The sequence below is a fragment of the Ambystoma mexicanum genome, chromosome 14 (genome assembly GCF_040938575.1).
Source record: "Ambystoma mexicanum isolate Mex_15411 chromosome 14, UKY_AmexF1_1, whole genome shotgun sequence".
Taxonomy (NCBI): Eukaryota; Metazoa; Chordata; class Amphibia; order Caudata; family Ambystomatidae; genus Ambystoma; species Ambystoma mexicanum.
This window is the reverse complement of record NC_090940.1, coordinates 467,882,350-467,910,116: the sequence shown is the minus strand read 5'-3', so window position 1 is coordinate 467,910,116 and position 27,767 is coordinate 467,882,350.

Sequence of the window (27,767 nt, the reverse complement as noted above, 5' to 3'; positions counted from 1 at the left end):
AAATCCTTCCCTTTCCAAACCTGAGACCCTTCCTATAGCTTGAGATGTGATATCAAACTCCTTCCCATTCCAATCCTGAGATAGCTTGAGATGTGATACCCAACTCCTTCCCATTCCAATCCAGAGACCATTCCGATAGCATGAGATTTGATATCTCAATGCTTCTATCAAACCTGAGACCCTTTCTTTAGCATGAGATGTGATATCCAACTCCTTCCCATTCCAATCCTGAGACCCTTCCTATAGCATGAGATGTGATATCTCAATGCTTCTACCAAACCTGAGACCCATACTATGGCATGAGATGTGATATCAAACTCCTTCCCATTCCAATCCTGAAACCCTTCCTATAGCTTGAGATGTGATATCCAACTCCTTCCCAGTCCAATTCTGAGACCCTTCCTATACCATGAGACTTGATATCTCAATGCTTCTAATACGAAACCTGAGACCCTTCCTATAGCATGAGATGTGATATCCAACTCCTTCCCATTCCAATCCTGAGACCCTTCCTATAGCATGAGATGTGATATCTCAATGCTTCTAATACCAAACCTGAGACCCTTCCTATTGGATGAGATGTGATATCCAACTCCTTCCCATTCCAATCCTGAGACCCTTCCTATACCATGAGATGTGATATCTCAATGCTTCAATTACCAAACCTGGGACCCGTCCTATAACATAAGATATGATATCCAAATCCTTCCCCTTCCAAACATGAGACCCTTCCTTTAGCATGAGATGTGATATCCAAATCCTTCCCATTCCAATCCTGAAACCCTTTCTATAGCATGAGATGTGATATCTCAATGTTTCTAATAAAAAACCTGAGACCCTTCCTATAGCAAGAGATGTGATATCCAAATCCTTCCCATTCCAATCCTGAGAATCTTCTGATAGCATGAGATGTGATATCTCAATGCTTCTAATACCAAACCTGAGATCCTTCCTAAAACATGAGATGTGATATCCAAATCCGTCCACTTCCAAACCTGAGACCCTCCCTTTAGCATGAGATGTGATATCCGACTCCTTCCCATTTCAATCCTGAGACCCTTCTGATAGCATGAGATGTGATATCTCAATGCTTCTAATACCAAACCTGAGATCCTTCCTATAGCATGAGATGTGATATCCAACTCCTTCCCATTCCAATCCTGAGACCCTTCCTATATCTTGAGATGTGATATCAAACTCCTTCCCATTCCAATCCTGAGATAGCTTGAGATGTGCTATCCAACTCCTTCCCATTCCAATCCTGAGACCCTTCCTATACCATGAGATGTGATAGCTCAATGCTTCTAATACCAAACCTGTGACCCGCCCTAAAACATACGTGAGATCCAAATCCTTCCCCTTCCAAACCTGAGACCTTTCCTTTAGCATGAGATGTGATATCCAACTCCTTCCCATTCCAATCCTGAGATCCTTCCTATAACATGAGATGTGTATCCAACTCCTTCCCATTCCAAACCTGAGACCCTTCCTATAGCATGAGATGTGATATCTTAATGCTTCTAAAACCAAACATGAGAACCATCCTATAACATATGTGAAATCCAAATCCTTCCCTTTCCAAACCTGAGACCCTTCCGATAGCATGAGATGTGATATCTCAATGCTTCTAAAACCAAACATGAGAACCATCCTATAACATGAGATGTGAAATCCAAATCCTTCCCTTTCCAAACCTGAGACCCTTCCTATAGCTTGAGATGTGATATCAAACTCCTTCCCATTCCAATCCTGAGATAGCTTGAGATGTGATACCCAACTCCTTCCCATTCCAATCCAGAGACCATTCCGATAGCATGAGATTTGATATCTCAATGCTTCTATCAAACCTGAGACCCTTTCTTTAGCATGAGATGTGATATCCAACTCCTTCCCATTCCAATCCTGAGACCCTTCCTATAGCATGAGATGTGATATCTCAATGCTTCTAATACCAAACCTGGGACCCGTCCTATAACATGAGATATGATATCCAAATCCTTCCCCTTCCAAACCTGAGACCCTTCCTTTAACATGAGATGTGATATCCAAATCGTTCCCATTCCAATCCTGAAACCCTTCCTATAGCATGAGATTTGATATCTCAATGCTTCTAATACCAAACCTGAGACCCGTCCTATAACATGAGATGTGATATCCAAATCCTTCCCCTTCCAAACCTGAGACCCTTCGTTTAGCATGAGATGTGATATCCAGCTCCTTCCCATTCCAATCCTGAGACCCTTCCGATAGCATGAGATATGATATCTCAATGCTTCTAATATCAAAACTGAGACCCTCCTTATAGCATGAGATGTGATATCTAAGTCCTTCCCATTCCAATCCTGAGATCCTTCTGATAGCAGAGATGGGATATTTCAATGCTTACGAAACCTGAGATACTTCCTATGGCATGAGATGTGATATCTAACTCCTTCCCATTCCAATCCTGAGATCCTTCTGATAGCAGAGATGGGATATTTCAATGCTTACGAAACCTGAGATACTTCCTATGGCATGAGATGTGATATCCAACTCCTTCCCATTCCAATCCTGAGACCCTTCCTATAGCATGAGATGTGATATCTCAATGCTTCTACCAAAACTGAGACCCTTCCTTTAGCATGAGATGTGCTATCCAACTCCTTCCCATTCCAATCATGAGACCCTTCCTATAGCATGAGATGTGATATCTCAATGCTTCTAATACCAAACCTGAGATCCTTCCTATAACATGAGATGTGATATCCAAATCCTTCCACTTCCAAACCTGAGACCCTCCCTTTAGCATGAGATGTGATATCCGACTCCTTCCCATTCCAATCCTGAGACCCTTCTGATAGCATGAGATGTGATATCTCAATGCTTCTAATACCAAACCTGAGATCCTTCCGATAGCATTAGATGTGATATCTCAATGCTTCTAATACCAAACCTGAGATCCTTCCTAAAACATGAGATGTGATATCCAAATCCGTCCACTTCCAAACCTGAGACCCTCCCTTTAGCATGAGATGTGATATCCGACTCCTTCCCATTTCAATCCTGAGACCCTTCTGATAGCATGAGATGTGATATCTCAATGCTTCTAATACTAAACCTGAGATCCTTCCTATAGCATGAGATGTGATATCCAACTCCTTCCCATTCCAATCCTGAGACCCTTCCTATAGCTTGAGATGTGATATCAAACTACTTCCCATTCCAATCCTGAGATAGCTTGAGATGTGCTATCCAACTCCTTCCCATTCCAATCCTGAGACCCTTCCTATACCATGAGATGTGATATCTCAATGCTTCTAATACCAAACCTGAGACCCGCCCTAAAACATATGTGAGATCCAAATCCTTCCCCTTCCAAACCTGAGACCTTTCCTTTAGCATGAGATGTGATATCCAACTCCTTCCCATTCCAATCCTGAGACCCTTCCTATAGCATGATATGTGATATCTCAATGCTTCTAATACCAAACCTGAGATCCTTCCTATAACATGAGATGTGTATCCAACTCCTTCCCATTCCAAACCTGAGACCCTTCCTATAGCATGAGATGTGATATCTTAATGCTTCTAAAACCAAACCTGAGAACCATCCTATAACATATGTGAAATCCAACTCCTTCCCTTTCCAAACCTGAGACCCTTCCGATAGCATGAGATGTGATATCTCAATGCTTCTAAAACCAAACATGAGAACCATCCTATAACATGAGATGTGAAATCCAAATCCTTCCCTTTCCAAACCTGAGACCCTTCCTATAGCTTGAGCTGTGATATCAAACTCCTTCCCATTCCAATTCTGAGATAGCTTGAGATGTGATATCCAACTCCTTCCCATTCCAATCCTGAGACCCTTCCGATAGCATGAGATGTGATATCTCAATGCTTCTATCAAACCTGAGACCCTTCCTTTTGCATGAGATGTGATATCCAACTCCTTCCCATTCCAATCCTGAGACCCTTCCTATGGCATGAGATGTGATATCTCAATGCTTCTAATACCAAACCTGGGACCCGTCCTATAACATGAGATATGATATCCAAATCCTTCCCCTTCCAAACCTGAGACCCTTCCTTTAGCATGAGATGTGATATCCAAATCCTTCCCATTCCAATCCTGAAACCCTTCCTATAGCATGAGATGTGATATCTTAATGTTTCTAATAAAAAATCCTGAGACCCTTCTTATAGCAAGGGATGTGATATCCAAATCCTTCCCATTTGAATCCTGAGACGCTTCCTATAACATGAGATGTGATATCCAACTCCTTCCCATTCCAACCTGAGACCCTTCCTATAGCATGAGAAGGGATATCCAACTCCTTCCCATTCCAATCCTGAGACCCTTCCTATAGCATGAGATGTGATATCTCAATGTTTCTAATAAAAAACCTGAGACCCTTCCTAGAGCAAGAGATGTGATATCCAAATCCTTCACATTCCAATCCTGAGTCCCTTTCTATAACATGAGATGTGATATCCAACTACTTCCCATTCCAATTCTGAAACCCTTCCTATAGCATGAGATGTGATATCTCAATGTTTCTAAAAAAAACCTAAGACCCTTCCTATAGCAAGAGATGTGATATCCAAATCCTTCCCATTCCAATCCTGAGATCCTTCCTCTAACATGAGATGTGATATCCAATTCCTTCCCATTCCAAACCTGAGATCCTTCCTATTGGATGAGATGTGATATCCAACTCCTTCCCATTCCAATCCTGAGACCCTTCCTATACAATGAGATGTGATATCTCAATGCTTCTAATACCAAACTTGGGACCCGTCCTATAACATGAGATATGATGTCCAAATCCTTCCCCTTCCAAACCTGAGACCCTTCCTTTAGCATGAGATGTGATATCCAAATCCTTCCCATTCCAATTCTGAAACCCTTCCTATAGCATGAGATGTGATATCTCAATGTTTTTAATAAAAAACCTGAGACCCATCCTATAGCAAGAGATGTGATATCCAAATCCTTCCCATTCCAATCCTGAGACCCTTTCTATAACATGAGATGTGAGATCCAACTCCTTCCCATTCCAATCCTGAGACCCTTCCTATAGCAAGAGATGTGATATCCAAATCCTTCCCATTCCAATCCTGAGATCCTTCTGATAGCATGAGATGTGATATCTCAATGCTTCTAATACCAAACCTGAGATCCTTCCTAAAACATGAGATGTGATATCCAAATCCGTCCACTTCCAAACCTGAGACCCTCCCATTAGCATGAGATGTGATATCCGACTCCTTCCCATTTCAATCCTGAGACCCTTCTGATAGCATGAGATGTGATATCTCAATGCTTCTAATACTAAACCTGAGATCCTTCCTATAGCATGAGATGTGATATCCAACTCCTTCCCATTCCAATCCTGAGACCCTTCCTATATCTTGAGATGTGATATCAAACTCCTTCCCATTCCAATCCTGAGATAGCTTGAGATGTGCTATCCAACTCCTTCCCATTCCAATCCTGAGACCCTTCCTATACCATGAGATGTGATATCTCAATGCTTCTAATACCAAACCTGAGACCCGCCCTAAAACATATGTGAGATCCAAATCCTTCCCCTTCCAAACCTGAGACCTTTCCTTTAGCATGAGATGTGATATCCAACTCCTTCCCATTCGAATCCTGAGACCCTTCCTATAGCATGATATGTGATATCTCAATGCTTCTAATACCAAACCTGAGATCCTTCCTATAACATGAGATGTGTATCCAACTCCTTCCCATTCCAAACCTGAGACCCTTCCTATAGCATGAGATGTGATATCTTAATGCTTCTAAAACCAAACCTGAGAACCATCCTATAACATATGTGAAATCCAACTCCTTCCCTTTCCAAACCTGAGACCCTTCCGATAGCATGAGATGTGATATCTCAATGCTTCTAAAACCAAACATGAGAACCATCCTATAACATGAGATGTGAAATCCAAATCCTTCCCTTTCCAAACCTGAGACCCTTCCTATAGCTTGAGCTGTGATATCAAACTCCTTCCCATTCCAATTCTGAGATAGCTTGAGATGTGATATCCAACTCCTTCCCATTCCAATCCTGAGACACTTCCGATAGCAGAGATGTGATATCTCAATGCTTATACCAAACCTGAGACGCTTCCTATAACATGAAATGTGATATCCAACTCCTTCCCATTCCAATCCTGAGACCCTTCCTATAGCATGAGATGTGATATCTCAATGCCTCTAATACCAAACCTGAGATCCTTCCTCTAACATGCAATGTGACATCCAACTCCTTCCCTTTCTAAACCTGAGAGCCTACCTATAGCATGAGATGTGATATCCAAGTCCTTCCCATTCCAATCCTTAGACCCTTCCTACAGCATGCGATGTGATATCTCAATGCTTCCAATACCAAACCTGAGATTCTTCCTATAACATGAGATGTGATATCCAAATCCTTCCCATTCCAATCCTGAGACCCATCCGATAGCATGAGATGTGATATCTCAATGCTTCTAATACCAAACCTGAGATCCTTCCTATAACATGAGTTGTGATATCCAAATCCCCTTCCAAACCTGCGACCCTCCCTATAGCATGAGATGTGATATCCAACTCCTTCCAGTTCCAAACCTGAGACCCTTCCTATAGCATGAGATGTGATATCTCAATGCCTCTAATACCAAACCTGAGATCCTTCCTCTAACATGAAATGTGATATCCAACTCCTTCCCTTTCCAAACCTGAGAGCCTTCCTATAGCATGAGATGTGATATCCAAGTCCTTCCCATTCCAACCTGAGACCCTTCCTATAGCATGAGATGGGATATCCAACTCCACCCAAATCCAATCCTGAGACCCTTCTGATAGCATGAGATGTGATATCTCAATGCTTCTACCAAACCTGAGACCCATACTATGGCATGAGATGTGATATTAAACTCCTTCCCATTCCAATCCTGAGACCCTTCCTATAGCTTGAGATGTGATATCCAACTCCTTCCCAGTCCAATTCTGAGACCCTTCCTATACCATGAAACTTGATATCTCAATGCTTCTAATACGAAACCTGAGACCCTTCCTATAGCATGAGATGTGATATCCAACTCCTTCCCATTCCAATCCTGAGACCCTTCCTATAGCATGAGATGTGATATCTCAATGCTTCTAATACCAAACCTGAGACCCTTCCTATTGGATGAGATGTGATATCCAACTCCTTCCCATTCCAATCCTGAGACCCTTCCTATACCATGAGATGTGATATCTCAATGTTTCTAATAAAAAACCTGAGACCCTTCCTATAGCAAGAGATGTGATATCCAAATCCTTCCCATTCCAATCCTGAGAATCTTCTGATAGCATGAGATGTGATATCTCAATGCTTCTAATACCAAACCTGAGATCCTTCCTAAAACATGAGATGTGATATCCAAATCCGTCCACTTCCAAACCTGAGACCCTCCCTTTAGCATGAGATGTGATATCCGACTCCTTCCCATTTCAATCCTGAGACCCTTCTGATAGCATGAGATGTGATATCTCAATGCTTCTAATACCAAACCTGAGAACCTTCCTATAGCATGAGATGTGATATCCAACTCCTTCCCATTCCAATCCTGAGACCCTTCCTATATCTTGAGATGTGATATCAAACTCCTTCCCATTCCAATCCTGAGATAGCTTGAGATGTGCTATCCAACTCCTTCCCATTCCAATCCTGAGACCCTTCCTATACCATGAGATGTGACATCTCAATGCTTCTAATACCAAACCTGAGACCCGCCCTAAAACATACGTGAGATCCAAATCCTTCCCCTTCCAAACCTGAGACCTTTCCTTTAGCATGAGATGTGATATCCAACTCCTTCCCATTCCAATCCTGAGATCCTTCCTATAACATGAGATGTGTATCCAACTCCTTCCCATTCCAAACCTGAGACCCTTCCTATAGCATGAGATGTGATATCTCAATGCTTCTAAAACCAAACCTGAGAACCATCCTATAACATATGTGAAATCCAAATCCTTCCCTTTCCAAACCTGAGACCCTTCCGATAGCATGAGATGTGATATCTCAATGCTTCTAAAACCAAACATGAGAACCATCCTATAGCTAGAGATGTGATATCCAAATCCTTCCCATTCCAATCCTGAGACCCTTTCTATAACATGAGATGTGATATCCAACTCCTTCCCATTCCAGTCCTGAAACCCTTCCTATAGCATGAGATGTGATATCTCAATGTTTCTAATAAAAAACATGAGACCCTTCCAATAGCAAGAGATGTGATATCCAAATCCTTCCCATTCCAATCCTGAGATCCTTCTGATAGCATGAGATGTGATATCTCAATGCTACTAATACCAAACCTGAGATCCTTCCTAAAACATGAGATGTGATATCCAAATCCGTCCACTTCCAAACCTGAGACCCTCCCTTTAGCATGAGATGTGATATCCGACTCCTTCCCATTTCAATCCTGAGACCCTTCTGATAGCATGAGATGTGATATCTCAATGCTTCTAATACCAAACCTGAGATCCTTCCTATAGCATGAGATGTGATATCCATCTCCTTCCCATTCCAATCCTGACTCCCTTCCGATAGCCTGAGATGTGATATCCAACTCCTCCCATTCCAATCATGAGGCCCTTCCTATAGCATGAGATGTGATATCTCAATGCTTCTACCAAACCTGAGACCCTCCCTATAGCATGAGATGTGATATACAACCTTCCCGTTCCAATCCTGAGACCCTTCCTGTAGCATGAGATGTGATATCTCAATGCTCTTAATACCAAACCTTGGATCATTCCTATTGCAAGAGATGTGATGTCCCATTCCAAACCTGAGACTTTTCCTATAGGATGAGATGTGATATCCAACACCTTCCCATTCCAATCCTGAAACCCTTCCTATAGCATGAGATGTGATATCTCAATGTTTCTAATAAAAACCCTGAGACCCTTCCTATAGCAAGAGATGTGATATCCAAATCCTTCCCATTCCAATCCTGAGATCCTTCTGATAGCATGAGATGTGATATCTCAATGCTTCTAATACCAAACCTGAGATCCTTCCTAAAACATGAGATGTGATATCCAAATCCGTCCACTTCCAAACCTGAGACCCTCCCTTTAGCATGAGATGTGATATCCGACTCCTTCCCATTTCAATCCTGAGACCCTTCTGATAGCATGAGATGTGATATCTCAATGCTTCTAATACTAAACCTGAGATCCTTCCTATAGCATGAGATGTGATATCCAACTCCTTCCCATTCCAATCCTGAGACCCTTCCTATATCTTGAGATGTGATATCAAACTCCTTCCCATTCCAATCCTGAGATAGCTTGAGATGTGCTATCCAACTCCTTCCCATTCCAATCCTGAGACCCTTCCTATACCATGAGATGTGATATCTCAATGCTTCTAATACCAAACCTGAGACCCGCCCTAAAACATATGTGAGATCCAAATCCTTCCCCTTCCAAACCTGAGACCTTTCCTTTAGCATGAGATGTGATATCCAACTCCTTCCCATTCCAATCCTGAGACCCTTCCTATAGCATGATATGTGATATCTCAATGCTTCTAATACCAAACCTGAGATCCTTCCTATAACATGAGATGTGTATCCAACTCCTTCCCATTCCAAACCTGAGACCCTTCCTATAGCATGAGATGTGATATCTTAATGCTTCTAAAACCAAACCTGAGAACCATCCTATAACATATGTGAAATCCAACTCCTTCCCTTTCCAAACCTGAGACCCTTCCGATAGCATGAGATGTGATATCTCAATGCTTCTAAAACCAAACATGAGAACCATCCTATAACATGAGATGTGAAATCCAAATCCTTCCCTTTCCAAACCTGAGACCCTTCCTATAGCTTGAGCTGTGATATCAAACTCCTTCCCATTCCAATTCTGAGATAGCTTGAGATGTGATATCCAACTCCTTCCCATTCCAATCCTGAGACCCTTCCGATAGCATGAGATGTGATATCTCAATGCTTCTATCAAACCTGAGACCCTTCCTTTAGCATGAGATGTGATATCCAACTCCTTCCCATTCCAATCCTGAGACCCTTCCTATGGCATGAGATGTGATATCTCAATGCTTCTAATACCAAACCTGGGACCCGTCCTGTAACATGAGATATGATATCCAAATCCTTCCCCTTCCAAACCTGAGACCCTTCCTTTAGCATGAGATGTGATATCCAAATCCTTCCCATTCCAATCCTGAAACCCTTCCTATAGCATGAGATGTGATATCTCAATGTTTCTAATAAAAAATCCTGAGACCCTTCCTATAGCAAGGGATGTGATATCCAAATCCTTCCCATTTGAATCCTGAGACGCTTCCTATAACATGAGATGTGATATCCAATCCTTCCCATTCCAATCCTGAAACCCTTCCTATAGCATGAGATGTGATATCTCAATGTTTCTAATAAAAAATCCTGAGACCCTTCCTATAGCAAGGGATGTGATATCCAAATCCTTCCCATTTGAATCCTGAGACCCTTCCTATAGCATGATATGTGATATCTCAATGCTTCTAATACCAAACCTGAGATCCTTCCTATAACATGAGATGTGTATCCAACTCCTTCCCATTCCAAACCTGAGACCCTTCCTATAGCATGAGATGTGATATCTTAATGCTTCTAAAACCAAACCTGAGAACCATCCTATAACATATGTGAAATCCAACTCCTTCCCTTTCCAAACCTGAGACCCTTCCGATAGCATGAGATGTGATATCTCAATGCTTCTAAAACCAAACATGAGAACCATCCTATAACATGAGATGTGAAATCCAAATCCTTCCCTTTCCAAACCTGAGACCCTTCCTATAGCTTGAGCTGTGATATCAAATCCTTCCCATTCCAATTCTGAGATAGCTTGAGATGTGATATCCAACTCCTTCCCATTCCAATCCTGAGACCCTTCCGATAGCATGAGATGTGATATCTCAATGCTTCTATCAAACCTGAGACCCTTCCTTTAGCATGAGATGTGATATCCAACTCCTTCCCATTCCAATCCTGAGACCCTTCCTATGGCATGAGATGTGATATCTCAATGCTTCTAATACCAAACCTGGGACCCGTCCTGTAACATGAGATATGATATCCAAATCCTTCCCCTTCCAAACCTGAGACCCTTCCTTTAGCATGAGATGTGATATCCAAATCCTTCCCATTCCAATCCTGAAACCCTTCCTATAGCATGAGATGTGATATCTCAATGTTTCTAATAAAAAATCCTGAGACCCTTCCTATAGCAAGGGATGTGATATCCAAATCCTTCCCATTTGAATCCTGAGACGCTTCCTATAACATGAGATGTGATATCCAATCCTTCCCATTCCAACCTGAGACCCTTCCTATAGCATGAGAAGGGATATCCAACTCCTTCCCATTCCATTCCTGAGACCCTTCCTATAGCATGAGATGTGATATCTCAATGTTTCTAATAAAAAACCTGAGACCCTTCCTAGAGCAAGAGATGTGATATCCAAATCCTTCACATTCCAATCCTGAGACCCTTTCTATAACATGAGATGTGATATCCAACTACTTCCCATTCCAATTCTGAAACCCTTCCTATAGCATGAGATGTGATATCTCAATGTTTCTAATAAAAAACCTAAGACCCTTCCTATAGCAAGAGATGTGATATCCAAATCCTTCCCATTCCAATCCTGAGATCCTTCCTCTAACATGAGATGTGATATCCAATTCCTTCCCATTCCAAACCTGAGATCCTTCCTATTGGATGAGATGTGATATCCAACTCCTTCCCATTCCAATCCTGAGACCCTTCCTATACCATGAGATGTGATATCTCAATGCTTCTAATACCAAACTTGGGACCCGTCCTATAACATGAGATATGATGTCCAAATCCTTCCCCTTCCAAACCTGAGACCCTTCCTTTAGCATGAGATGTGATATCCAAATCCTTCCCATTCCAATTCTGAAACCCTTCCTATAGCATGAGATGTGATATCTCAATGTTTTTAATAAAAAACCTGAGACCCATCCTATAGCAAGAGATGTGATATCCAAATCCTTCCCATTCCAATCCTGAGACCCTTTCTATAACATGAGATGTGATATCCAACTCCTTCCCATTCCAATCCTGAAACCCTTCCTATAGCATGAGATGTGATATCTCAATGTTTCTAATAAAAAACATGAGACCCTTCCAATAGCAAGAGATGTGATATCCAAATCCTTCCCATTCCAATCCTGAGATCCTTCTGATAGCATGAGATGTGATATCTCAATGCTACTAATACCTGTTAAGACGGATTTCTGAACTCTGTCCTGGTGGCGCAGAAGTTCAGAAGGCCAACCTAATTACTTGGAACAGGGTAACCTCTGGACAAGCCAGACCAATCAAGGTAGCGATCGCGGCGGTCAAGACTAGGTCTCAAGAGGGGTGAGGGTGACTGAAAGCCCGCAGTGAGCACACAAAGCAAGAGCGCTTACAAACTACTCCAAACAGTTGTTTATATCAAAAATAGATACACATTTATTATAAGGCCTTGAAACTAATAACCACAGTAAAAGCAGCAATATACAACGATATTAAACCAACACATACACTATCCACCCAATATATATACAGAATACACAGTTTCACAGCATTAGCAGCACGAAATATGTTATCCACCTGCAGGGGAAGGAAAACAGGCAGTGCGAACCAATGCGTGTGATATGTCCGCCTTCTGAGGCCCCTAACTAGATGGTAGTCCAATCCCTACGAAGAGTGGAGCCTAGCGCTCAAAAGTACCTGCACACGCCGGTGCCAATGGGCAGAAGGTAAAGCTCTTCGGAGGACGTTGGACAGCTCTGTAGGGTTCCCTAATGAAGGGGAACACGGTCCGCGACTCTAGCGCAGCCTCCACTGTGAGGCAGAAGTAGGGCGCGAGTACGGACAAGGGGTGCTGTATTTACAGCGGGGAAAAGCAAGGGGCACTGCAGGAGGGCGACCAGATCCTAGCTAATCTACTCACCGGTCCCCGAAGCAAGCAGGCCCGAGCTTCTCCTCGATAGATGCAGCTTCTGGCAGGTTCTGAAGAGCAGGGAACGTCTCGTCGTCGTGCAGAGTAAAAAGACGTCCCGATCGAAGAAACAAGCACAGTTTTGTCGCCACGGCAGGGCAACGGAACGGCCGGGTGTATTCAAGCCAAACGAGCACCGTTCACCTCTAGCTTAGGGTTGCTAAGCAAACGAAGCGTGTGAGCGTGCCCCGGACTCAGAATACCACCCAACCTGTCGGCGATTACAGAGCAGGACTCCTTAGTAAGCTGGTCAGTCAACTGGATGGCCCAGAGACACTTCCGAAGGCTTACGGCAGGAGTTGATGATGGTGCCGGGAATAGCTGGTCCTGCTATTCCAATAGGTCGAAGCGCCAGTACAGGCCTTCTTGTTCGATCTTAGGTGGAAAGGGCTTCACCGGACGACAGCAATGAGGAGCAGAAGTTCTTCAGGGGGTCACCAGTGATTCCTCGGTCCAGCCTCGTGTTCGCAGGATACTTGGCTCCTGTATCCCTGGGTTCGTAAGAACTCAGGAGATCGACATGGTAGTGGTGTTTCCAGCCCCCTCTTATCCACGGTTCCCTTCGCGCCAAAACGGAGGGGAGCCAATGGGAGATCCGCTCATCAACACACATACCATACGTGGACCAATCACGGACCACAGTGGTCCCAGGCATTCACACCACCCTAGACTCTCTGGCACCCAGGATGTGTATTGGGACCAGACAGCCCAGCCCACATCCTGGGGGCACTCAAACGACATGTAGAAGCCCGCGAAAGCAACCGTGTTTCGCGGGAAACTACATGCCCAAATAAGGAAGGCCCCGGGTCGCCTGACCTGGGGGAAGGTAAAGGGAGCAAGACGGACAGTGGACGAGACAAAGGAGCCTCGTGGTCCGGCCATTTTGGGTAGCCGGGCCACCCTTTTGTGTTCGCGGCAAAAAGGTGCTCAGAACGGCAAAAGGAGCTCAAAATAAACTAAATGATCGCTGCCACCAGCCCAGTCCCTGAATGACTTGCACCGATCCAAAAACCATCCTACAAGAGTGTCTAGGGTCTGTAGAAGGCTAGAGACCCAAGAGAGCTGTAACTTAGCTTACAGTGCCCTCTTGTGTCGTGTTGCACTAAAATGGCGACACGATAAAAGAAACTACGGGAAACAGCGTTCCCCGGTACTGACTGTCTTAAGGGCATGTCAGTTTCCCCGTAAGAAAGGAGCGAAAGCCCAGAGGAGTACGGCAGAAGGCTGCACTTCTCTGGCAAAGTCAAGAAAACAGGTTGAAAACAATAGCAAAAAGTTTAGGGGTTGCCACATGGAAGGAAAGTTCCCTACAATAACGAAATCTTTCCTAACACTCGCCCCTCCCAGACTATGGACAGGGGGAACTAATCCACCCCTGGATGAGTCTCTTGTTCAGGTCGGTAAAACATTCTGGACAACCCATCAGCATTGCTATGTTGGACACCTGGCCTATGCTCAATAGTGAAGTCGAAGCCTTGTAGACTTATGGACCACCTAAGCAACTTTGGATTCTCCCCCTTCATGTTCATTAGCCACTTTAACGGCTTATGGTCAGTCTGCACAGTGAAGTGGGTCCCATAGAGGTAGGGCCGCAGCTTCCTTAGGGCCCACACAACAGAGAAACATTCTTTCTCTACCGTGGACCATCTGAGCTCTCTGTCCTTAAGCTGGCGACTAATAAAACCGATAGGGTGTTCCTTACCCTTCTCATCTACTTGCGATAGTACAGCTCCTATCCCAGTGTCAGAGGCATCCGTCTGCACGATAAAAGGTCTTTGATAATCAGGGGCCCTGAGCACAGGGGCCTGGCACAAGGAGTCTTTCAAGCCATTGAAGGCCTTCTCACACTCGTCAGTCCAAGTTACCTTCTTGGGTTTCTTCGGAGTTGTGAGGGCAGTCAGAGGAGCAGCTATGGTGCCATAGTCTGCCACAAAATTGCGGTAATACCCCGTGAGTCCTAAAAAGGCTCTCACTTGGGTTTGCGTAGTGGGGGTAGGCCAGTCTTGTACTGCTTGTACCTTACTGGATAGAGGCTGTCTCCTCCCTCCAACTACTTCATGTCCAAGGTAAACCACTGAGCCTTGTCCATTTTGGTGAGGGGCCACTCGGACACCCTCAAAAGAGCTAACTGAAGGACTGCTTGGGAACAGGTCGGGGAGAGGTTCAGACTCCTCTTCCTCTACATCTGAAGCCAGTAGCAGTGCTGCGATTTCGACGCTTGGGCCGAAAGCCTTCAGCCTATTCATGTGAAACACTTTTGGAGCCTGTCCAGGCCTTCCAAGGTCCACTGAATAGTTAACCTCACCCAGGGGCTCCACCACTGGGCAAGGGCCTGACCATTTGTCCTGTAAAGCTCGAGGCCTTATGAGATTCATGATCAGGACTTGCTGACCAAGTGTAAAGTTGATGAGGGAAGCTTTCTGGTCGTACCGATGTTTCACCAGGGCTTGCCCTGCCTTCAATTTATCACTAGCCAAGCCCACCAGAAGTACCATCCGTTTTCTGAGCCCTAGCACATAATCAACTACATTGGAAGTAACAGGGGGAGTGGGCATCTCCCATCCCTCCTTGACAATGGCTAAGGGTCCCCGTACGGGATGACCGAACAGAAGTTCGAAGGGGCTGAAGCCAACACCCTCCTGTGGTACCTCTCGGTAGGTAAACAGTAAGCATGAAACAAGAAGATCCCATTTTCTTCTCTGAGGCTCCTCCAGAGCCCCAATCATGCTCTTTAACGTCCTGTTAAAACGCCCCCCCAGACCATCGGTCTGGGGGCGGTATGCAGAAGAGAGCCTGTAGGTGACCCCACATTCTTTCCACATAGCCTGCCTATACTTCGACATAAAGTTGCTGCCATCATCCGGCACAACTTCTTTAGGGAAGCCAACCCTAGTAAACATGCCGAGTAAAGCTTCTGCAACTGGCTTGGCAGTTACAGTGGTAAATGGGACGGCCTCAGGATACCTGGTTGCATGGTCGACCAGCACCAGGATAAACCTATTGCCTGAGGATGTTTGCGGGTCAAGGGGACCAACCATGTTGATCCCTACCCTTTCAAATGGTACCCCCACCACTGGGAGCGGTACCAACGGAGCTTGGATTGTCGCACCAACCTTACCAGACAACTGGCAGGCGGCACAACTCCTGCAGTGACTTTCTACTTGCTCCCCCATCTTGGGCCAGTAGAAGTGCATGGATAACCTTTGCTTGGTCCTCTTCATACCAAGGTGACCAGCAAGGGGAACGACATGCGCCAACTGCAGGAGGAAGGGCCTAACAGCAAGGGAAACCACCAACCTCCTATGGTCTCCTTCTGTAGACTCTGTGGGCTCACTATAAAGGAGTCCACCTTCCTGGTAAATCCTTTGCAACCCAGGAGGTTCACCCTCAAGCTGGGAGCAGGCCTGTCTCCTTAGGCCTTCCAGAGATGGGCACTCACGTTGGCCCTTACTGAAGTCGTCCCTATCAGGACCTCCTTCAACTAACAAGTCTTTTAGTTCAGGATGGTCGTTGGGGTCGAACACTTCAGGCATCGCCACCTCCTCGTCAGGCTCGGGCGATTGACCAACTCCCTCCACTGCAGTGGTAGGCGAGCTCGGGGGAATATTCTCTTTCCCCCGTCGGGACTTGTTGACTCCTTTCGCCTTGGGTTTCCCCTTCGGCTGGGGCGGCGTATTGGACTTGGCCAATGCTGCCCGTGCTTGAGACCGTGTGTAGGGTCTTTCGGCAGTGTCTCCTACGAGCCCTAGAGCTCTGAGATCATTGCCCAACAAGACCTTTCCCGGGACGTTTCTCTGAATGCTCACTGGAATCCTAACTGCTGTACCATTTAAAGTTAGATTAACAGGGATCACGGGAAACATACGGAGGGGGCCGTCAGCCAACTTAGTGGGCATCAGAGGAGCTCTGGCAACTTCCTCTGAGTCTACCAAGGTAGAATCCACTACAGTTCGACTGCACCCACTATCCCTAAGAGCTGGAGTATCCACTCCATTGATCAGCACACTGTCTTTAAAGTAGTGCTTGGTATTATCCGGAATCCTAGCATACGCCTCTGCGACTTTAGGCTCCCAGGAACCCAGGGACACTAAAACTACCTCAGCCTCGATCCCGCTGGGAAACGAGTCTGAGGAGAAGGATGCTCCTGTAATCTCTTCTTCCTCGTAGGAGGAGAAGGCCAGATTAGCGGAGTGGACCCCCAAAGGTCTAACCTTACAACGGGGATCCCCCTTCACATGGTCAGTTGCTCCACAAGAAAAACAAGCCCCATTGGGTCTGTTTACGTAGGGAGGCTTATTATAACCAGAGTTCTGTTTCGGAGGCGAACCTCCACTACCCTGTGAGTTCTCGTATGGCTTACCCTTATTTTTCTTTTTGTGGCCCTTATGGGAAGAAGATTTAGCAGATTCCCCACCCTCCACATCTTTGGACTTTTTCCCTTCCTCCTGCTTACCAGGATGAGTTTTGTCCTTATGGGACACTCGATGTGACACCCATAAGTCTGCTGCAATGGCCAGCTTCTTAGGATCTATCTCCTTCGAATCGGCCAAATGCTGCTTAAGCTCCGGGGAAGAAGAAGCAAAAATGTGTTCCAGCATGACCAGATTGATCATGCCTTCGAAGGTAGAAACCTTATAACCTTCAACCCAGCCAGTTAAGTTTTTCAGGGACTCAGCTACATACGACACCCAAGTACCACCTTCCTTTTTCTTATACTCTCTAAACCTTTTCAAATATTGGGTCGGAGTCTTCCCAAACTTTAAAATGAGAGTCTGCTTCAACATTGCAAAATCAGCGCGCTCAGCCTTCGACATTTCCATAATGGCACTGCAACCAGAATGGGGCAGTCTGCTGAGTAACCATGCAATCTTATCCGCATTATCAACCTCTTGAACCTCGCATGCATACTCAAACGCATTTAACCAGTCCATAATGTCATTTCGTTCCTCATACACACTGAGCAGATCTTTTGGAAACCGTGGATGAGAGGAAGCCCCAGAACCATGTCCAGGACCCTTGGACCCATTTGCGAACTGAAGCTTGGCCAGTTCCAACTGGTGATCCCTGTCTTTTTGTTTTTCTGCCTGGTCGATTTTCAGTTTGGCTATGCTGAATTCAAGCTCCTGCTGCCTAAACCGCAGCTCTTGCTTCTTGAATTCAAGCGTAGCCTCCCCATCAACACTGGCAGAGGAAACGTTAGACATTACATCCTCCCTGTCCTCGTGGTCGTGATGGATCAGTGCAGCGGCAGAACCGTCGGTTCTGCCAGTGAGAGCAGCCCCACCACCTTCTGCACTGTCCTCGGAAGTTATAGCGTCAAGCTGCGCTTCTTGCCACGCCACGATTCTCTGGATCATTTCCAATTTAGTGCCTTGAGAGGAAACCCCTCTCTCCGCACACATCTTCTTCAATGTTTCAGATTTCGAAGCATTTAAGGTTAATAAAGTATTCGTTTCCATACTGTTGATAGGACTATGGCCTTTTTAACGTTATATTCAATACTTTACTGCGTGTCCTGGTTGGAATAACCTGAAAACGCCTTAGCTCGTGCGCAACACTGGATACCTTCAGTCGTATCCCACCGCTGTACACCAATTTGTTAAGACGGATTTCTGAACTCTGTCCTGGTGGCGCAGAAGTTCAGAAGGCCAACCTAATTACTTGGAACAGGGTAACCTCTGGACAAGCCAGACCAATCAAGGTAGCGATCGCGGCGGTCAAGACTAGGTCTCAAGAGGGGTGAGGGTGACTGAAAGCCTGCAGTGAGCACACAAAGCAAGAGCGCTTACAAACTACTCCAAACAGTTGTTTATATCAAAAATAGATACACATTTATTATAAGGCCTTGAAACTAATAACCACAGTAAAAGCAGCAATATACAACGATATTAAACCAACACATACACTATCCACCCAATATATATACAGAATACACAGTTTCACAGCATTAGCAGCACGAAATATGTTATCCACCTGCAGGGGAAGGAAAACAGGCAGTGCGAACCAATGCGTGTGATATGTCCGCCTTCTGAGGCCCCTAACTAGATGGTAGTCCAATCCCTACGAAGAGTGGAGCCTAGCGCTCAAAAGTACCTGCACACGCCGGTGCCAATGGGCAGAAGGTAAAGCTCTTCGGAGGACGTTGGACAGCTCTGTAGGGTTCCCTAATGAAGGGGAACACGGTCCGCGACTCTAGCGCAGCCTCCACTGTGAGGCAGAAGTAGGGCGCGAGTACGGACAAGGGGTGCTGTATTTACAGCGGGGAAAAGCAAGGGGCACTGCAGGAGGGCGACCAGATCCTAGCTAATCTACTCACCGGTCCCCGAAGCAAGCAGGCCCGAGCTTCTCCTCGATAGATGCAGCTTCTGGCAGGTTCTGAAGAGCAGGGAACGTCTCGTCGTCGTGCAGAGTAAAAAGACGTCCCGATCGAAGAAACAAGCACAGTTTTGTCGCCACGGCAGGGCAACGGAACGGCCGGGTGTATTCAAGCCAAACGAGCACCGTTCACCTCTAGCTTAGGGTTGCTAAGCAAACGAAGCATGTGAGCGTGCCCCGGACTCAGAATACCACCCAACCTGTCGGCGATTACAGAGCAGGACTCCTTAGTAAGCTGGTCAGTCAACTGGATGGCCCAGAGACACTTCCGAAGGCTTACGGCAGGAGTTGATGAAGGTGCCGGGAATAGCTGGTCCTGCTATTCCAATAGGTCGAAGCGCCAGTACAGGCCTTCTTGTTCGATCTTAGGTGGAAAGGGCTTCACCGGACGACAGCAATGAGGAGCAGAAGTTCTTCAGGGGGTCACCAGTGATTCCTCGGTCCAGCCTCGTGTTCGCAGGATACTTGGCTCCTGTATCCCTGGGTTCGTAAGAACTCAGGAGATCGACATGGTAGTGGTGTTTCCAGCCCCCTCTTATCCACGGTTCCCTTCGCGCCAAAACGGAGGGGAGCCAATGGGAGATCCGCTCATCAACACACATACCATACGTGGACCAATCACGGACCACAGTGGTCCCAGGCATTCACACCACCCTAGACTCTCTGGCACCCAGGATGTGTATTGGGACCAGACAGCCCAGCCCACATCCTGGGGGCACTCAAACGACATGTAGAAGCCCGCGAAAGCAACCGTGTTTCGCGGGAAACTACATGCCCAAATAAGGAAGGCCCCGGGTCGCCTGACCTGGGGGAAGGTAAAGGGAGCAAGACGGACAGTGGACGAGACAAAGGAGCCTCGTGGTCCGGCCATTTTGGGTAGCCGGGCCACCCTTTTGTGTTCGCGGCAAAAAGGTGCTCAGAACGGCAAAAGGAGCTCAAAATAAACTAAATGATCGCTGCCACCAGCCCAGTCCCTGAATGACTTGCACCGATCCAAAAACCATCCTACAAGAGTGTCTAGGGTCTGTAGAAGGCTAGAGACCCAAGAGAGCTGTAACTTAGCTTACAGTGCCCTCTTGTGTCGTGTTGCACTAAAATGGCGACACGATAAAAGAAACTACGGGAAACAGCGTTCCCCGGTACTGACTGTCTTAAGGGCATGTCAGTTTCCCCGTAAGAAAGGAGCGAAAGCCCAGAGGAGTACGGCAGAAGGCTGCACTTCTCTGGCAAAGTCAAGAAAACAGGTTGAAAACAATAGCAAAAAGTTTAGGGGTTGCCACATGGAAGGAAAGTTCCCTACAATAACGAAATCTTTCCTAACACTTCCCCTTCCAAACCTGAGACCCTCCCTTTAGCATGAGATGTGATATCCAACTCCTTCCCATTCCAATCCTGAGACCCTTCTGATAGCATGAGATGTGATATCCAAATACTTCCCATTCCAATCCTGAGACCCTTCCTATAGCATGAGATGTGATATCTCAACGCTTATACCAAACCTGAGACCCTTCCTATAGCATGAGATGTGATATCCAACTCCTTCCCATTCCAATCCTGAGACCCTTCCTATAACATGAGATGTGATGTCTCAATGCTTCTAATACCAAACCTGAGATCCTTCCTATGGCATGAGATGTGATATCCAACTCCTTCCCATTCCAACCTGAGACCCTTCCTATAGCATGAGATGGGATATCCAACTCCTTCCCATTCCAATCCTGAGACCCTTCTGATAGCATGAGATGTTATATCTCAATGCTTTTAATACCAAACCTGAGATCCTTCCGATAACATGAGATGTGATATCTCAATTCTTCTAATACCAAACCTGAGATCCTTCCTATAACACAAGATGTGATATCCAAATATTTCCCCTTCCAAACCTGAGACCCTCCCTTTGGCATGAGATGTGATATCCAACTCCTTCCCATTCCAATCCTGAGAGCCTTCTGATAGCATGAGATGTGATATCTCAATGCCTCTAATACCAAACCTGAGATCCTCCCTCTAACATGAAATGTGATATCCTACTCCTTCCCCTTCCAAACCTGAGACCCTTCCTTTAGCATGAGATGTGATATCCAGCTCCTTCCCATTCCAATCCTGAGACCCTTCCGATAGCAGAGATGCGATATCTCAATGCTTATACCAAACCTGAGACCCTTCCTATGGCATGAGATGTGATATCCAACTCCTTCCCATTTCAATCCTGAGACCCTTCCTATAGCATGAGATGTGATATCTCAATGCTTCTAATACCAAACCTGAGACCCTTCCTATAGCATGAGATGGGAAATGTGATATCCAACTCCTTCCCCTTCCAAACCTGAGAGCCTTCCTATAGCATGAGATGTGATATTGAAGTATTTCCCATTTCAATCCTGAGACCCTTCCTATAACATGAGATGTGATACCCAACACCTTCCCATTCCAACCTGAGACCCTTCCTATAGCATGAGATGGGATATCCAACTACTTCCAAATCCAATCCTGATACCCTTCCGTTAGCATGAGATGTATCTCAATGCTTCTAATACCAAACCTGAGATCCTTCCTATAACATGAGATGTGATATCCAAATCCTTCCCCTTCCAAACCTGAGACCCTCCCTTTAGCATGAGATGTGATATCCAACTCCTTCCCATTCCAATCCTGAGACCCTTCCTATAGCATGAGATGTGATATCTCAATGCTTATACCAAACCTGAGAACCTTCCTATAGCATGTGATGTGATATCCAACTCCTTCCCATTCCAATCCTGAGACCCTTCCTATAACATGAGATGTGATATCCAACTCCTTCCCATTCCAATCCTGAGACCCTTCTGAGAGCATGAGATGTGATATCTCAATGCTTCTAATACCAAACCTGAGATCCTTCCGATAGCATGAGATGTGATATCTCAATTCTTCTAATACCAAACCTGAGATCCTTCCTATAACATGAGATGTGATATCCAAATCCTTCCCCTTCCAAACCTGAGACCCTCCCTTTAGCGTGAGATGTGATATCCAACTCCTTCCCATTCCAATCCTGAGACCCTTCTGATAGCATGAGATGTGATGTCTCAATGCCTCTAATACCAAACCTGAGATCCTACCTCTAACATGAAATGTGATATCCAACTCCTTCCCCTTCCAAACCTGAGACCCTCCCTTTAGCGTGAGATGTGATATCCAACTCCTTCCCATTCCAATCCTGAGACTCTTCCTATAGCATGAGATGTGATATCTCAATGCTTCTACCAAACCTGAGACCCTTCCTATAGCATGAGATGTGATATCTGACTCCTTCCCATTCCAATCCTCAGACACTTCCTATAGCATGAGATGTGATATCTCAATGCTTCTAATACCAAACCTGAGACCCTTCCTATGGCATGAGATTTGATATCAAACTCCTTCCCAATCCAATCCTGAGACCCTTCCTATAGCATGAGATATGATATCCAACTCCTTCCCATTCCAATCCTGAAACCCTTCCTATACCATGAGATGTGATATCTTAATGCTTCTAATACCAAACGTGAGACCCGTCCTATAACATGAGATGTGATATCCAACTCCTTCCCATTCCAATCCTGAGACCCTTCCTATAGCATGAGATGTGATATCTCAATTCTTCTACCAAACCTGAGACCCTTCCTTTAGCATGAGATGTGATATCCAACCCCTTCCCATTCCAATCCTGAGACCCTTCCGATAGCATGAGATGTGATATCTCAATGCTTCTAATATCAAAACTGAGACCCTCCCTAAAGCATGAGATGTGATATCTAAGTCCTTCCCATTCCAATCCTGAGACCCTTCGGATAGCAGAGATGTGATATCTCAATGCTTATACCAAACCTGAGACCCCTCCTATGGCATGAGATGTGATATCCAACTCCTTCCCATTCCAATCCTGAGACCCTTCCTATAGCATGAGATGTGATATCTCAATGCTTCTACCAAACCTGAGACCCTTCCTTTAGCATGAGATGTGATATCCAACTCCTTCCCATTCCAATCCTGAGACCCTTACTATAGCATGAGATGTGATATCTCAATGCTTCTAATACCAAACCTGAGATCCTTCCTATAACACGAGATGTGATATCCAAATCCTTCCCCTTCCAAACCTGAGACCCTCCCTTTAGCATGAGATGTGATATCCAACTCCTTCCCATTCCAATCCTGAGACCCTTCTGATAGCATGAGATGTGATATCTCAATGCTTCTAATACCAAACCTGAGATCCTTCCGATAGCATGAGATGTGATATCTCAATGCTTCTAATACCAAACCTGAGATCCTTCCTATAACATGAGATGTGATATCCAAATCCTTCCCCTTCCAAACCAGAGACCCTCCCTTTAGTGTGAGATGTGATATCCAACTCCTTCCCATTCCAATCCTTAGACCCTTCCGATAGCATGAGATGTGATGTCTCAATGCCTCTAATACCAAACCTGAGATCCTACATCTAACATGAAATGTGATATCCAACTCCTTCCCCTTCCAAACCTGAGAGCCTTCCTATAACATGAGATGTGATATCGAAGTCCTTCCCATTCCAATCCTGAGACCCTTCCTATAACATGAGATGTGATATCCAACTCCTTCCCATTCCAACCTGAGACCCTTCCTATAGCTTGAGATGGGATATCCAACTACTTCCAAATCCAATCCTGAGACCCTTCCTATAGCATGAGATGTGATATCCAACTCCTTCCCATTCCAATCCTCAGACACTTCCTATAGCATGAGATGTGATATCTCAATGCTTCTAATACCAAATCTGAGATCCTTCCTATAACATGAGATGTGATATCCAAATCCTTCCCCTTCCAAACCTGAGACCCTCCCTTTAGCGTGAGATGTGATATCCAACTCCTTCCCATTCCAATCCTGAGACCCTTCTGATAGCATGAGATGTGATGTCTCAATGCCTCTAATACCAAACCTGAGATCCTACCTCTAACATGAAATGTGATATCCAACTCCTTCCCCTTCCAAACCTGAGAGCCGTCCTATAGCATGAGATGTGATATCCAACTCCTTCCCATTCCAATCCTGAGACTCTTCCTATAGCATGAGATGTGATATCTCAATGCTTCTACCAAACCTGAGACCCTTCCTATAGCATGAGATGTGATATCCGACTCCTTCCCATTCCAATCCTCAGACACTTCCTATAGCATGAGATGTGATATCTCAATGCTTCTAATACCAAACCTGAGACCCTTCCTATGGCATGAGATTTGATATCAAACTCCTTCCCAATCAAATCCTGAGACCCTTCCTATAGCATGAGATATGATATCCAACTCCTTCCCATTCCAATCCTGACACCCTTCTTATACCATGAGATGTGATATCTTAATGCTTCTAATACCAAACGTGAGACCCGTCCTATAACATGAGATGTGATATCCAACTCCTTCCCATTCCAATCCTGAGACCCTTCCTATAGCATGAGATGTGATATCTCAATCCTTCTACCAAACCTGAGACCCTTCCTTTAGCATGAGATGTGATATCCAACTCCTTCCCATTCCAATCCTGAGACCCTTCCGATAGCATGAGATGTGATATCTCAATGCTTCTAATATCAAAACTGAGACCCTCCCTATAGCATGAGATGTGATATCTAAGTCCTTCCCATTCCAATCCTGAGACCCTTCGAATATCAGAGATGTGATATCTCAATGCTTATACCAAACCTGAGACCCTTCCTATGGCATGAGATGTGATATCCAACTCCTTCCCATTCCAATCCTGAGACCCTTCCTATAGCATGAGATGTGATATCTCAATGCTTCTACCAAACCTGAGACCCTTCCTTTAGCATGAGATGTGATATCCAACTCCTTCCCATTCCAATCCTGAGACCCTTACTATAGCATGAGATGTGATATCTCAATGCTTCTAATACCAAACCTGAGATCCTTCCTATAACACGAGATGTGATATCCAAATCCTTCCCCTTCTAAACCTGAGACCCTCCCTTTAGCATGAGATGTGATATCCAACTCCTTCCCATTCCAATCCTGAGACCCTTCTGATAGCATGAAATGTGATATCTCAATGCTTCTAATACCAAACCTGAGATCCTTCCGATAGCATGAGATGTGATATCTCAATGCTTCTAATACCAAACCTGAGATCCTTCCTATAACATGAGATGTGATATCCAAATCCTTCCCCTTCCAAACCAGAGACCCTCCCTTTAGTGTGAGATGTGATATCCAACTCCTTCCCATTCCAATCCTTAGACCCTTCTGATAGCATGAGAAGTGATGTCTCAATGCCTCTAATACCAAACCTGAGATCCTACATCTAACATGAAATGTGATATCCAACTCCTTCCCCTTCCAAACCTGAGAGCCTTCCTATAGCATGAGATGTGATATCGAAGTATTTCCCATTCCAATCCTGAGACCCTTCCTATAACATGAGATGTGATATCCAACTCCTTCCCATTCCAACCTGAGACCCTTCCTATAGCATGAGATGGGATATCCAACTACTTCCAAATCCAATCCTGATACCCTTTCGATAGCATGAGATGTGATATCTCAATGCCTCTAATACCAAACCTGAGATCCTTCCGATAGCATGAGATGCGATATCTCAATGCTTCTAATACCAAACCTGATTTCCTTCCTATAACATGAGATGTGATATAAAAATCCTTCCCCTTCCAAACCTGAGACCCTCCCTTTAGCATGAGATGTGATATCCAACTCCTTCCCATTCCAATCCTGAGACCCTTCTGATAGCATGAGATGTGATATCTCAATGCCTCTAATACCAAACCTGAGATCCTACCTCTAACATGAAATGTGATATCCTACTCCTTCCCTTTCCAAACGTGAGACCCTCCCTATAGCATGAGATGTGATATCCAACTACTTCCCATTCCAATCCTGAGACCCTTCCTATAGCATGAGATGTGATATCTCAATGCTTATACCAAACCTGAGACCCTTCCTATAGCATGAGATGTGATATCCAACTCCTTCCCATTCCAATCCTGAGACCCTTCCTATAACATGAGATGTGATGTCTCAATGCTTGTAATACCAGACCTGATATCCTTCCTATGGCATGAGATGTGATATCCAACTCCTTCCCATTCCAATCCTGAGAGCCTTCCTATAGCATGAGATGTGATATCCAACTCCTTCCAATTCCAATCCTGAGAGCCTTCCTATAGCATGAGATGTTATATCTCAAAGCTTCTAATACCAAACCTGAGATCCTTCCTATAACATGAGATGTGATATCCAAATCCTTCCCCTTCCAAACCTGAGACCCTCCCTTTAGCATGAGATGTGATATCTCAATGCTTCTAATACCAAACCTGATTTCCTTCCTATAACATGAGACGTGATATCAAAATCCTTCCCCTTCCAAACCTGAGACCCTCCCTTTAGCATGAGATGTGATATCCAACTCCTTCCCATTCCAATCCTGAGACCCTTCTGATAGCATGAGATGTGATATCCAAATACTTCCCATTCCAATCCTGAGACCCTTCCTATAGCATGAGATGTGATATCTCAACGCTTATACCAAACCTGAGACCCTTCCTATAGCATGAGATGTGATATCCAACTCCTTCCCATTCCAATCCTGAGACCCTTCCTATAACATGTGATGTGATGTCTCAATGCTTCTAATACCAAACCTGAGATCCTTCCTATGGCATGAGATGTGATATCCAACTCCTTCCCATTCCAACCTGAGACCCTTCCTATAGCATGAGATGGGATATCCAACTCCTTCCCATTCCAATCCTGAGACCCTTCTGATAGCATGAGATGTTATATCTCAATGCTTCTAATACCAAACCTGAGATCCTTCCGATAACATGAGATGTGATATCTCAATTCTTCTAATACCAAACCTGAGATCCTTCCTATAACACAAGATGTGATATCCAAATATTTCCCCTTCCAAACCTGAGACCCTCCCTTTGGCATGAGATGTGATATCCAACTCCTTCCCATTCCAATCCTGAGAGCCTTCTGATAGCATGAGATGTGATATCTCAATGCCTCTAATACCAAACCTGAGATCCTCCCTCTAACATGAAATGTGATATCCTACTCCTTCCCCTTCCAAACCTGAGACCCTTCCTTTAGCATGAGATGTGATATCCAGCTCCTTCCCATTCCAATCCTGAGACCCTTCCGATAGCAGAGATGCGATATCTCAATGCTTATACCAAACCTGAGACCCTTCCTATGGCATGAGATGTGATATCCAACTCCTTCCCATTTCAATCCTGAGACCCTTCCTATAGCATGAGATGTGATATCTCAATGCTTCTAATAC